This window comes from Simochromis diagramma, unplaced genomic scaffold, assembly GCF_900408965.1.
Source record: "Simochromis diagramma unplaced genomic scaffold, fSimDia1.1 OVJJ01000216.1, whole genome shotgun sequence".
Taxonomy (NCBI): Eukaryota; Metazoa; Chordata; class Actinopteri; order Cichliformes; family Cichlidae; genus Simochromis; species Simochromis diagramma.
In genome coordinates, this window is record NW_024386883.1 from 13,785,550 (window position 1) to 13,798,901 (window position 13,352).

The 13,352-nt window shown below is 40.8% G+C and overlaps 1 protein-coding gene across 1 annotated transcript in view; it reads right to left on the reverse strand.

The window, feature by feature from the left end:
- Positions 1 to 13,352, reverse strand: part of zbtb16a (zinc finger and BTB domain containing 16a) — a 138,495-nt gene that overhangs the window by 117,443 nt on the left and 7,700 nt on the right. The gene's annotated exons all lie outside the window — the stretch shown is intronic.

Sequence of the window (13,352 nt, forward strand, 5' to 3'; positions counted from 1 at the left end):
AAGCTTAAGTTGGAGAGCTAATGCCGATTCATTTTTTCTTGTTTTGTATTAAATCAAATACAGAGTATCGCTGTCGCAACATGTGCCAACAAACTGTATTTTCGACAGCAAGGAAATCCCAAAAAGTTAATTCTGTTCATATGGACGTAGCAGTTTCAGTGCGAGAAACGTTTTGTCACTCATCCATGTGACGTCCAGGTGAACAGAATCAACTTTTTCGGATTCACCGCTCTATATTTTGAGTCTTAAGGCTGTAAATGCATTAAAAATATTTTTCAAACTCACTTATTCTTAATACAGGCAATTCACACCATGTGATTTTGCTGAATCCATTGGCGTTTATGTTTTTTGCAAGTTCAATTTTTCGACACAGAACCAGATTCTGCTCTGGGTCAATCAACTCTTTGAAATTATTTCTCTGCCTCCTCAGATCTGGTCTCAACTCCACAAACAAGAGCTCAAAACAGCCCCGCTGACATCCTGAAATACGTACGAAAGCGGTCGTGATACAGCTTCAACTCATGGCTCAAAACCATGAAATTTCTCGCTGCTCCTGCCTTCTCGAGAGAACCCAGTATTTCTGTTTCTTTCTTTTCTTTGACCATAAGGACCAGCCCCTCATTGCTTCATGTCAGCTTTTTTCATACTGTGTTTTTAGGACAAATTTCCACAAAAACACAGCATGTTTGGTGTGTATATACACGTTACACGACAACCACAGCGAGGTTGCCAAACCAGTGCCTTATCGCACATGGACATTTGAAATTATGGTTAAAAATTCAATACAGCACTACTTTCCACCCGTGCACTTTCACTAGCTACATTAAAAACTCGATTAATTAAAAGAAAGGAAGTCTTTTATAGAGAAAATAAAGTTTCGCTATGACACCATCTCCCGCATTAAAAGGCTACTACTATTTTTATTGATGCTCATGACTTCCATGAAGTGCTATAAAGCCTTTTCTGTAAGATTCAATGCTTGAATCTGGTTTTGTTTAAAAATGTTCTACATCTAAAAAGCCCAGCCTTTACTGTTCCTGTCTGTGCTATGTAACTAACATCATAGCCAAAGGTCTAGATGGCTCCACCGATAAGGTTAAACAGGCTAAATAGTAGTTGATGAAATGTTGTGCTGTCTGAACTGCACCAGTCAACAAGGCACTCAAATTACACCTTACTTAGAAGCTGGATATTTCAGCAGAAAACACGCTGTCATTACCAACACTGCTAATATGTCCTGTATTAATTTATTTGTGACTTGACATTGCGTGATTAAAAGTATTTGTTTTTTCTGCTTTGGGACTTGGCAAACATCGTGATCCTTAAACTGGGATTAATAGACCATCAGAATATATAAAGTTGAAGTAAAGCTGTCAAACAATATCATTCATGTTTTTGCCAGTCACACCCTGACTGAAACCTATCCCTCAATGTGTTTGCACAGTACAAAGGTGACTCTTTGTGTAAGGCAGCTAGTATTTTTTGGAAAATCTAACAGTTTAAGCCCTTAACAGTGAGCATGTTTGCATTTTGTTTTGTTCCATGTGCACAAAACCAACAATAGCTGAAAGGTTTTTCTTTGCTTTATTACCAGAATCTATGTTTTTTCCTGTAGACACACTGAACATAACATGATAGAGTTAGAAAGCTTTATTATTTATTATTATTATTATTATTATTATCTACATATGGCCATGACACACGTTCTCTTGTGTGCAGTTAATCTGACCATCCATTAGAAATGATCCGCTTTGATGTTTCCATTTACCTGATAAAAAGGTACCATATTCCTTTGCCGTCTCTCTGCTGCAACTGACAAAGAGACATTAGATGAGCCAGAAACGCACATTTCCATGCCAGTAAAGCAGCACTTAATGCCGTGAGAACATGTCTTATAGGCAAATGCATCCAAAAACAAGCAGACCGCCACAGTCTGTAGACACATTACGAAAGATTGAGCACAGACAACGAACCAACACCTTCCCAACAATGCTTCCTCTGACCCAATAAAATCATAAAACGCCCATCAGACTGCTTCCCTCTCTTTCAGTGTCTCTTTGAACTCGGGTGAGGCTGACTGCAGCGGAGGAGACGGCAGACGTGACAGTGTGAACAGCAACAGTCTGGTGCTAGACACCACTTTACACCAGTACTGCAATTCATAGTTCAAAGCGCACGCCTGAAAGAAAATATTTTAGAATGATGGGATGGATTACCGATACGTGTGCCGAATACAAAAGGGTGATTTGGCGCTTTATCGTGCCTGACGGGGTTAGCAACAAAATGGCGGTGGATGGCATGTGTGGGAAGGTCTCGCCAAGGCGCGAGGTACATAGTGAGTACTTGTCAGTCCTCTCGCAGGAATAAAAGCAAAACCAAGCCATCAGTGAATGGCGAGACAAAAATCGAGAGCGCGGCGCAAAAAGGGAGGGCGATGTTTTCAAAACAAGCTTGAATGGATGCACATTTACAGTAACACAAAGAAATAAATGAAGCCCTTTGAGGAGAAGAGCTGTGTTTTACCAAAGGACTGGGCAGAGAAACCAGCAATTTTGCAATTCTTCTTTTGAAGGTTTTCTTCTGTTTGGGGTGGAGTGTTGGGGGGTTTGTGGCGCGCTGGCAGCTGAGGCAATCTGGGTCTCAAGCACATCTAAGGTTGGGCAATTAGTTCCAGTGCCACTATTAATGTGCTGAAGGGGCGCGCACTGCAGGGGGTTGAGGGCTTGGCTCAAAGGGCTTCGGTCCTTGCTGGGAAGAGGGGGGTAACTACGGCCAACAAAGGTGGGGGTCAGGACCTCAGGGCCATGTGAAAGCTGTACCATGTCCACTGACCTCTGAACGCCTGTACAGGCCCATTCGCCATATTGCAGGCTATTACAGCAAACTGACCAGCCTTTACAGCTTTGAGAGTTTAGGAGAAAGACGATGCCAGGCTTGACATCTCAAAAGAAAAGCCAGTCAAAAAATTATGTTTGTGAGCGAAGTGGTGTTTACTGTTGTATTCCATAAAGCCTTCATTAATGGACCATTTAATGAGGCTCCTTCCTGACAACAGTTACCTACCACCAGCCTGGAACGGTGAACGGAAATACTCTGGGCTTTTTTCCCCTGTTAAATCCCTGTTCCGGTATCGCAGGTATATACGTACAGAAAAAAATATATATTTATATATATATATATATATATATATATATATATATATATATATATATTTATATATATATATATATATATTTTGCTGCTTCCCTCACAATTGAATATGCAGCTATCAATCACAAAGAGCTGCGAATTCAATAGACCTATATTAGCATTAAGAGAAAAAAGATATTAGGTGCTTGAAATTCTTTAAAAAAATAAACAAAAAACAATTTTTGGGGATTTTTGGCAAAGGTTTAATTAAAATGACACCCTATCCAGATACTTCCAGTAAAAAAACAAACAAACCAAAAAACATCAATGACAACAACCAAAGCAAATCAAAAAAAGAGACTGTGAGAACTCAAACTCCACACCACATCCTCTGTTTGTAAGGCCTCGCTATGGCCTGCATTGTACCTTGACACACACATGCAACCCTCATCTCTCCCTTTCTTTTGATCTCCTCCATATGTCAAGGGTATTTAGAGGACAGAAAGCAAGACATAAGCAGAGAGAATGTAAGGCCAGAGAGCCCTTTTCACGCTGCAGTTCTGCTCTCTGATCCTATATATTTTTACTTTTTTGCATTCTTCCCCCTTTCTTTTGAGGTGGAAAAATGTCAGCAAGACTTTGGCATTTACAACGCAAGCTGCCACAGTCACTGTTACAGAAAAGTAGCTGTTGACATATAGCCTAGTTGCACCAGAGCTCTGTGTTAAAAATGTGGCTTTTTATGGCCAATCAGAACGCAACCAACTGCCTTTTATCACTCTGAAAGAAATATATGATTTTTTAACTTTTTTTTTGGACCTACTATTATTTCCCATATTTTCACAGCATTATTATTCCCCATTTTATTGTAAAACTCTTGATGAAAAATACACAATAGATATTATTGAAAACTGTAACTTTTCAGATGACTAAGACAATGATTTAAGCAAGACAATTATAAGACAATTTTTTTTTTTTTTTTACTTCATCTGATTATTATTTAGGCAGCTCTCAGTAAATTGCACTTTTAAATATCAGGAAAATTCACATTATTTAATTATGGAACACTGATGCATTTTCACAGGATGCTTTAATCATGTATTATAGCATTCTCATTTGTAATAACTCATTTTTATCACCCGTTACATTTCTATATGTAAAATAGGAATGTGAAACTATTAATTACCAATGTTTCAAAAAATGTTCCGGAGTAGTCGTACTGTAGTAAAACAAATATTAAACACTCACAAATGTTCCTTCTTACACGTAAGAAAAATACTTTTGAGAAGACAAATCTCTTCTTTATCTTTGTCTCCTGACTGGTCATCTGTAGCGTCCTTCAGCCATATTTAAAATCTCTGATTGCACTTCTGTGGCTCAGCAGGCTTGGCCGAAACGCTGACCGCTTGAGTTTGACAGAACCTATTGTGTTCTTACAGGACAATAGGGGTGAGAGGTGCAGGGTCAAATAAAACTTCTACACACCCCCACCACACCCCACTTCATCTGTAAAGTTCTCGCCTGCTGACCTTTAACCCCTCCTGTCTTTGTCCAAGAAAAAATAACTAAATCTGTTCCGCCAAATGAATGCCTGAGAGACGGCTGTCCTTATTGTATGTCTCCGCTTGGCTTTCCCTCCATCCTAGCCTCATAACGTGGAAGGTTGACACTAAGATTATGGTAAGATTACGCCCGAGTCTTCTGGCAGATGGTACCAGTTTACTTTCTCGTGCTATGTTGGACATTGGCAAGTTCTCATTTCTTAATGACAGACAGCAAACAGGAATTAGGTTGGTAATGGATCGGATCAGATTAAGGTTAATAAATGCACTTGACAGCAACTATTTTAAGTGTAGAGGAGACTTGCTTTGACCATTTGGACTTTGGATTTGTCACAAAAAAGGGATTATTACAGAGAATTGAATGTCACGGGACAATGAAGATGACCTAACTAAATCTGAAGCATCGGGTTACAGCAAGTAGCTAACACCTTTGTTTTCTTTTAAAGGCTATGTTTCTTTACCTTCTATGGCAGGACGTGTTTTTAGCTGCGCTTATGTAGGTCACCGAGTCACTGCAGGACAATTGAAACAGGCATGCGGTTATTTGTGACGGTGCTGAATTTTCAGGTTTTTTTCACCTGGCAAAAACGATAAAAAAAAATTAAAATAAAATATTTTGCTTTTATACTGCTGCCATTGCTCTTTGTGTTGGACAGTTCTGCAGAATTTCATCTTGTTTTCTAGCAAAGTGTTATTATTGTCCAGGAAAAAAAAAAGAAAATGGGCAAAAATAAACATGTCTTTAATAATCTGAGAAACTTCCAAACGTATTAATTGATTAGTTTTTGAAAGAATGACATCAAAAATAAAATATTCATTGCCTAAAATAAAGTAAAACTTGAAATATAAATGCCAGTTTGAGTTGGTACTAACAATATCTTCAGCCCAGACGACAAATGTTGAACCAAACTGCAATTTGAAATAATGAAGACTCTAAAACTGTTAGTTCTGGGGCAGAATTAATTGTTGTGATAAATAATTTGCTGTACAATGAGGTTAAATACTAACTTACATATTGTTGTGCAAAAATATCTACACTTTAATCCAATCGTCTTGAAATAATGTAAAATAAATAAAAATAATTCCTTGATTTTAGAATTATTAAGCTTCATGTACAGTGCTGGACTTTGTTGTATAAGAAATATAATGTATGAAAAAAAATGTACACACATTATTAACATACCTTTGACACACAGTTTTGCTCTTTTTTCCTTTAGATCTAAATCTAGTTATGTCACATTATAGAAAAGTGTTCATGGAAGTCATCTTGGCTGCCGTTTTTGGACGGACACAACCCTTCCCACCCCCAACACCTTTTCTTCTCCTCGATGAAGCAGCAACTCCCCCAACGCACAGACAAAAGTCAGGTCTGTAACCCCTGTGGCCCCACCCCCCCGTGCTCTTTGACCTATAGTGGAGGCCTGGCTGAGCACAAACAGTGATCGTCCCCTGAAGCCCCGCCGCCACCACCTCCACAGGCTCCTGTTTCAGGCGGCCAATGAAAGGGTCTACTGTAAATAACGGGGGCCTGGCTGACCCCAGCGTTTATCTGGGCCTTAGACCCCTGCATCCGTCCTACTGTAACAGAGCCTGCTACTCACAATAGAGTCTCTCATGGGTGTTAGAGTGCGGGTTCTCTCCCCTCTGTACCCACTCAGAATGGGGATTATGGAAAGAAAAAAAAAAAAAAAAGAAGGGCCCCTGTCAGGTCCTTGGATGGGGTCAACCCCCTCCAAACCACCATCACAACCCCATCCCACAGACACTTTAGCCTTTGTCCCTGTGTGGGGCTTGGGAGTAGGGAAGGATGGAGGGAATGTGGAGGCAGGGCTAAAGCCTGAGACCAATCACTCTGACAAAATGCTGCATCAAACTCACGGGTCTGAACAACATCAAAGCTGCCCCTGTGCCAAAGCCACTAAAATATTTACGCTGTAATTCAAGGTTTTTTTCTCCCTCTCTATAACAGCCTATGCCAGTTGGAGGATACCATTTGATTTTGGTGGGGCAACACAATTTTTTCGTAATTAACAAAACATGTAACTTGGAAAAACCGAAACTTTTTTAAGAACATCGCCTCGGCCAAAAGCTGGAATTCTTCACCATTTCTTGACGTCTCACATCCTTCACCGCTGATCAATTATTACAGAAAATAAACAAGAAGAGATGCTGATAACTAAAGTAATTGTTGCTGCACTCTTACTTATTCCCAAGAATCTTCAATTTAAGGAGCATACTGCGGGCTATGATTAATATGAAGAAAACGAAATGATCAAAGAAAGTCAAGTTGCGTTAAAATGATGAAATGTCTTCACAGTCTCGTTTCGTCTATCACACAGTGTGTGTGTGTGTGTGTGTGTGTGTGTGTGTGTGTGTGTGTGTGTGTGTGAGAGTGTGTGTGTGAGAGAGAGAGTGTGTTAGCAAGAGCAAGCGAGCGAAGGAGGAAGAGAGACCCAAAGAGATAGAGAGGAAGGTTTTGGGTCAGAGGCTAAGTGAAATATATCCCCACTCTGAGGCATGCAAGAGAGAGGATGCAGGAAGCTGAGGGCTAGAGATAAGGGCACAGACGTGTGTGATAAGCACCCAAACACCTGTTAGGGAAGCTTCAGCTCCTTGCCTCAGACCAACACTCACAGGAGGCAATAAAACACAAGCTGGGAATGGAAGAGGAGAAAAAAAAGTATATGGACAAAACTATGAGAGAGAAAAACACTCCTGTAATCTCCTTTTTGTTTTCCGAGAGGTGAGAACAGAGAGTGAAAGCTGCGGGGGGGTGCGCGCGCGCTGTTGCACGCTTGAAGGGGGATAAAACCCCATCCCATTTTACAGCATGCTTAATGGCATATGGCGGGAGCCTACAGCATCATTTGTAAGGTCAGCACCGAGACAGGAGTGGCAGAAATGATGCTGTTTGAGTCATGACATGTCAGAGCAATCCGCTTCAGCGATCAGTCCAGGAAATGGAATGGCTTTTTTTTTCTCCCTCCTTCTTTTTACTATCCCACTCTCGCCTTTCGGGGCCCAGGGACAAACAGACAAACACGAAACAATCTGGAAATGGTCAAGAAAGACCTTGGAGATGTCTGACAGTCGGGCAGTAAACAAGAAAGAGAGGATTCATAGGGTGTCAGAGAAATTCACGTGCTGGCTACACCAAAGTCGCCATCTGACCAATTAAATGAGTGTCAAGTAGCTCATCAGTGACAATCTGGAAATTATAATGCCAATTAATGTGAGATTGATGATGTCTTTTTACGAAGACATGTCTATGATCAGCACAGGAATGTAAATGCTACATAGAGTTACATACTATATATCCTTATTGTCATTTTTATAAATGTATAAAAATAAATCAACAGTGGGTAACAGCAGCTATCACACCAAGGTCATGTAATCAGTAAAAATACTGTTGGCTGTGAGGGGAATATTAAATTAGATTAACATTAAATGAAGAATAATTTGGCTGCCTTAAAGAAAGAAAAATTTAAATTTGATTTTAAATATAACACTTAAAGTAACAGAAAAATTAACATGAGAAATTTTCTCATTTCTCAAAAAAAAAAAAAAAAGAGAAAGAAATTGGATTCATGATATGATAATATTTCTACAGTGGCTATCATGTGTGTCAGCACTTATCAGGACAACATTAAAATATGTGAACGAATTGGAGGCTAATCAAATCTACTGATCACACCAAGCCTGTTTTGGCACAAGTTTAATTTAATCAGCTACTAAAGCTGACAACAACAAAAAAATACAGACACTTACATACAGATTGAAGTTTTAAATGCAACTCCAGTGCGACTATTCTCAGACTCTCACTCTGTTTTTAGACATTCTTCCTTTTCAAGCTGACAAATCTCCCTTCAATTGAATTCATCCCCCCACCTAGCACGCAGGCTGCACGAGGGGGTCGGCATATCCATCATCGGCTCTCTCCCTCCGTTAATCTCTCTGGGCGTCTTCGGTCAGCAAATACATAAATCAATTATGGTTTTAAGCTTTATGCCATGATTTACCCAACTGATCCCTCCTGGATTACAGCGGAGCTTAAAATGTGTCGGTCAGGGCTAAAGCTGCAAGTCGCCTTGACATTCATTGCACTCCTGCCACGGCGCTCGCCGAGCAGCATGTCAGTTGCCAGAAGTATGGATCGGAGAGCATTTTGAATAGTCTGACAGTCAGACAGGCTGCTTTGTTATAACATAATCACATTCATCTTCAGTAATACAACCTTTAAGAAAGTATTTAACTCTTGTAGCCTCTTATTTAAGGTTCAGGGTCAGGGCTGAGATTCCTGACAAACCCGTGAAGAAATACTCAATGTAAATTATTATAGTAATAATGTTTTTAGAGGTTAATCAATGATGTAATCTAAAAAACATAAAAAGCACCACCTCTAACATTATTTACTCAAATTCTTGTTCTTCCAATTAGTGTGTTGAAATAAATACTACAGCATAAATTAGGGAGTATGGAACTATTAACTTTTGTTTGGATAACTGTCTCAAGGAACACTAAGAAAACAAATAAATCTCATAACCCACAAAATCTGATAATGTTCTTGTAGCAAACAACTCTTTTGTGCAAAGTATTGATTTGGTGGTTCTTTATGCCATATTAGTTCTTGTTCAGGGTACTTAATTGTGAAACTCACCCACACTGTTTTTTCTTTTTTTTTTTACCTATAGAGAAAAGTGGTTGTGCGTTCACTTAAACAAGCCAATAACCTGGCTTACATCAGCAGCACTTCTAAAATAATCTGATTTTGCATATCGATTTGCTACTCGATGTTAACTCGACTTCTCACTCAGCAATTTAAAGAGGAGAACGCTGAGCTTATGCTATCAATAACATTAAAGCTGTTGCAATTATATGTGGCCTTGCCCTCCCAGCTTATGAGCAGATAGCTAGCACGAACCCAGAATCAACCTGTTGAGCAAACATCATCCGTCAGTCTCTAAAGAGAAGGATAAAAAGCTCACGTTGTGCTGTTCTGGCCTCATTTTCCTACCTGAGAGCTCCTTTGTGACAGGTGATGGTGGAGAGAATGGGGGGTAATTTTTATGACCAGCTTCTTAGTGTGCTGGTATCACTCCATTGGGGCCCCTTGCCAATCTCTGGCAAACCATTCAAGTGGCAACAAAGAGGCTAATTAGTAGCTCTCTCGCTTGAAGCTGCGAAGGGCTCCGGTTTGATACTTCCCAGGGAGGCTAGGGGGCCTCCGAGGTGGCGGTGGCAGCTATTTCACACACATACACACAGACGCTTACTCACAGGACATTTGTGAGCACACTTGGGTTGGCCCTTTGGCTTCAGCACATTTACTCATTGTGGCCGTCCTCCCTACGGTCCGCCAGAGTGATAGAATCAGAGAGAGGGAACCGGCACATCTTCTTTCATGTGGCGGGGACCCGGAGAGGGGATGCTAATGGGATATCGATGGGATTAGAACCCACAGCGTTCAGGTCCAGGAGAACAGAGGAAGGGCTCCATGAACCAGAACTAAAACCCACTGAGCTTTAAGGTCAGATCATTCTAATTCTATTGACTTTTTCTTATTTAATGGGAAAGCTGACAATGGATGCATGGACCTTAATACAGTAAGAAAAGTCTGCCAAAAGGCAGATTGTAAAATAGAGAAACTCTGCTTATGCATTTATCTGTGCGGTAATTTACACACAGCCTTTGTGCCACAGCCTCTCCTCCTGCCAACACTCGCACTGCAGCTTCTGGGACTAGAGATACACATCGGGAAGTTAGGGGTGATAATGCATTTGCATGTCACCTGATAACTAGCAGTAATTAGCACTCCCCTTGAGTCCCCACCCTGGCCTCTCAAAAAAATACAAGAGAAAAAAAATCCACATGCTTGCATGGGTACAAAGAAGGCCAACTTAGAGTACAGTATGTTATCATTAACCCTCTCTCCAAACCACAAGTTCCCCCACATAGACAAAAGATAGGGGCCTCAGTGTATTTGCTTCATAGCACTCCAAGCCAGACCGCATCAGCAAAGGCCACGTCTGCTGAGCGCTGTTAGCCACACAGAGGCAGCTGGTCACACCGAGTCAAGCTGCTAACTTTTATTGCACAAGCACACTCCCTCCACTCTTATCTCAGGGAGGAAGGCGATCTAATCTGCTGCTTGATTAGATCGCCACCCTCCATTGCCACAGCCACTGTCTGCATATTGGTATCCCCCAACCCCTATCTTGGTGCTGCCCTTCTCTTACTTATCTTATTTCTTACCACCGCCACACCGTTTCCAAAAGAAGCATCTTTTCCCCCCGCCCTCTCTAAAAAGACTGCTTTCCTGTGCCACCTGATGACATCACAGTGTAGGACAATAAGACGCTTGATCTGCACGCTTGTGTGCGTGTAGTATATTCCACAAGATGCAGCCCCCTGAGTTAAGTCTTTAATCGATACATCTCCCTATCCTGACAGTGAGGACAGAGCCCAGATCTGAGATCACAGCGATGGCGGTGTAAATCTTTACGGTTCAACCAGAGCCTTTTAAAGCCTGTCTATAATTGGGACTCAGCCAGCAGCTGCCTCGGCTCTGGCTATCACCACGGGCCTGGTCAAAGCGGCAGTTCCTTAGGGGCACAAACAAACACCGCACCTCCAATAGGGGCAAAAAAAAGAAAGCACCTGTGCGAGGATAAAAGGGAAATGATGTGGCAGCCAGACTTGAATAAGCCCTCTGCTGTTGTCTGTGGCTTAGGTGTTTCTTGGAGAGGTGTTTTTCGTTGAGTGAGGCTTTTTGTGCTATTGGATTATTACACCAACATGTACTGTACCTCTGAGTGCAAGCAGGGGAGACTTAACTCACTGAGTGATTTCAAATAGAGGGTAATCCACTGCCATGTAATGGATGCTTTGTTGCCCAGCTACTTTCAGGAAGCAGGAAAATGCTTGCACAGTTTTACAGGTTAGAATCAAAAGTCTGCTGCTCTCTTAGTCATTCTTATTTAAGATCAAAGGCGACATACTGTATTCAGTGAGTAAGACTGTGACAATGAAGCAAATATCTGACTACCCACTTCAAAGCACAGATATTTATCCTTTATTGTTAGCACATGTAGTTTTTTCCCCTACTTTTTACACTTAAGATGAGCAGGATACAGAAGGGCTGTTATTTTCAAGTCAACAAACACTCTGGACTGCTGTCTGGGGATTTTGCACAAACTATACCGGATGTCACCTCTCAAACAACAGCAACAGCCTGATTTTTTTATACGCACACACACACACACACTCTATTTGTGAGGTTATGCACTGTGATCGGCACAGACAGTTTTCTTACGGCATCAGAACCTTGTGGTTTTGTTGTATGTCGAAAGAACAACACTGCTCAGTGTTGTAGAGTCTTCAGTCTAGCTGCTAATAGAAATAAGAGCTATGGAACTTATGAGATAATATTAATATATCTAATCGTGAGAGTTAAAACGACATGGCCCGAGGTAGTTGGCTACCACATTAAGCTACAACTGCTGTGGTCGCAAAATAGGCGCAGTGCTGTGCTGGTTTGAAATTTTTGACAGGTCCTTTTGCAATTTTATGACAGGCACTATCAATCACCACGAGTGAAAAGACTGGTGACTTTTCACTGGTGACTATGACTGGATTGTCACAGAGGATGTTATTCCGCGTTTCTGAATTGTCAGTTTGACCACCAATCACAAAGATCCGAATAGTTAAAAAGATAAGTTAGTTTAATTTTAAATGCTTTTACAGTTTTTATTATATGTATTCAAATAACTTTATCTAACCATAACAACATAACAACACCATAAGGGACTTATATATACATACACATACATATATATGCATCTTATAAAGACATCGAAAGGTTTTGGGGGTTTATTTTGGTGCATCTCCACATTTGCATGCTGTTCGATTTATATTTTTGTCAGTGGTTGTCATTACTGGATGCCATCACACGTATTCTTGTAAATCCTAACCCAGACAGTTACAACTGGAAAAATTGGTGAAGTGCGGAAAAAAATATATCAAAGGAAGTATTTTTATACATACATATACATATATACATATATATATATATATATATATACATATATATATATATATATATGAGTATATAGACATACTGTATTTACAAAAAATGTGTGTTTTTGTTGTCATGAAACAGGTGTATTTATTTTTTGACATTTGGTACCATTGAGTCCCTTCGACTGTCTTGCAGGCATCCTTTATGCTTATTGGAGCTCACTGGGGATGGGGGTGGTGGTTAATTGTTGCTAGTGACCAAAGCAACCGAATGTCATTGTGTAAGGAAACAACATCTATACCTTCCAACAGCTTCCCCTTAGTGTGCAGGTTACATACGTGTGTGTATGTGCATACATTGTTATCACCTGCAACAAATGCATTGGACCGCTATCTGAACTCAATCTGCTCTTGGTTTACTAAGAAGGAGCGCCAAGGGTTATCTGTCCCACTCTGATATGCACAGATAAGGGCCTTGGGCCTGCTGTTTAAACACCTGCGGCCTGGGGTATTAGAGCGCCCTCCGTCCCCTTTGCCACAAAAGAGGAGGAAATGGAAGAGTGAGCGCTGCCTGCTACTGCTGAGGGGAGTGTATGTGAAAAGTAATGAACACAAGTGTGTGCGCGTGCGGAGGTTAATGCGAGG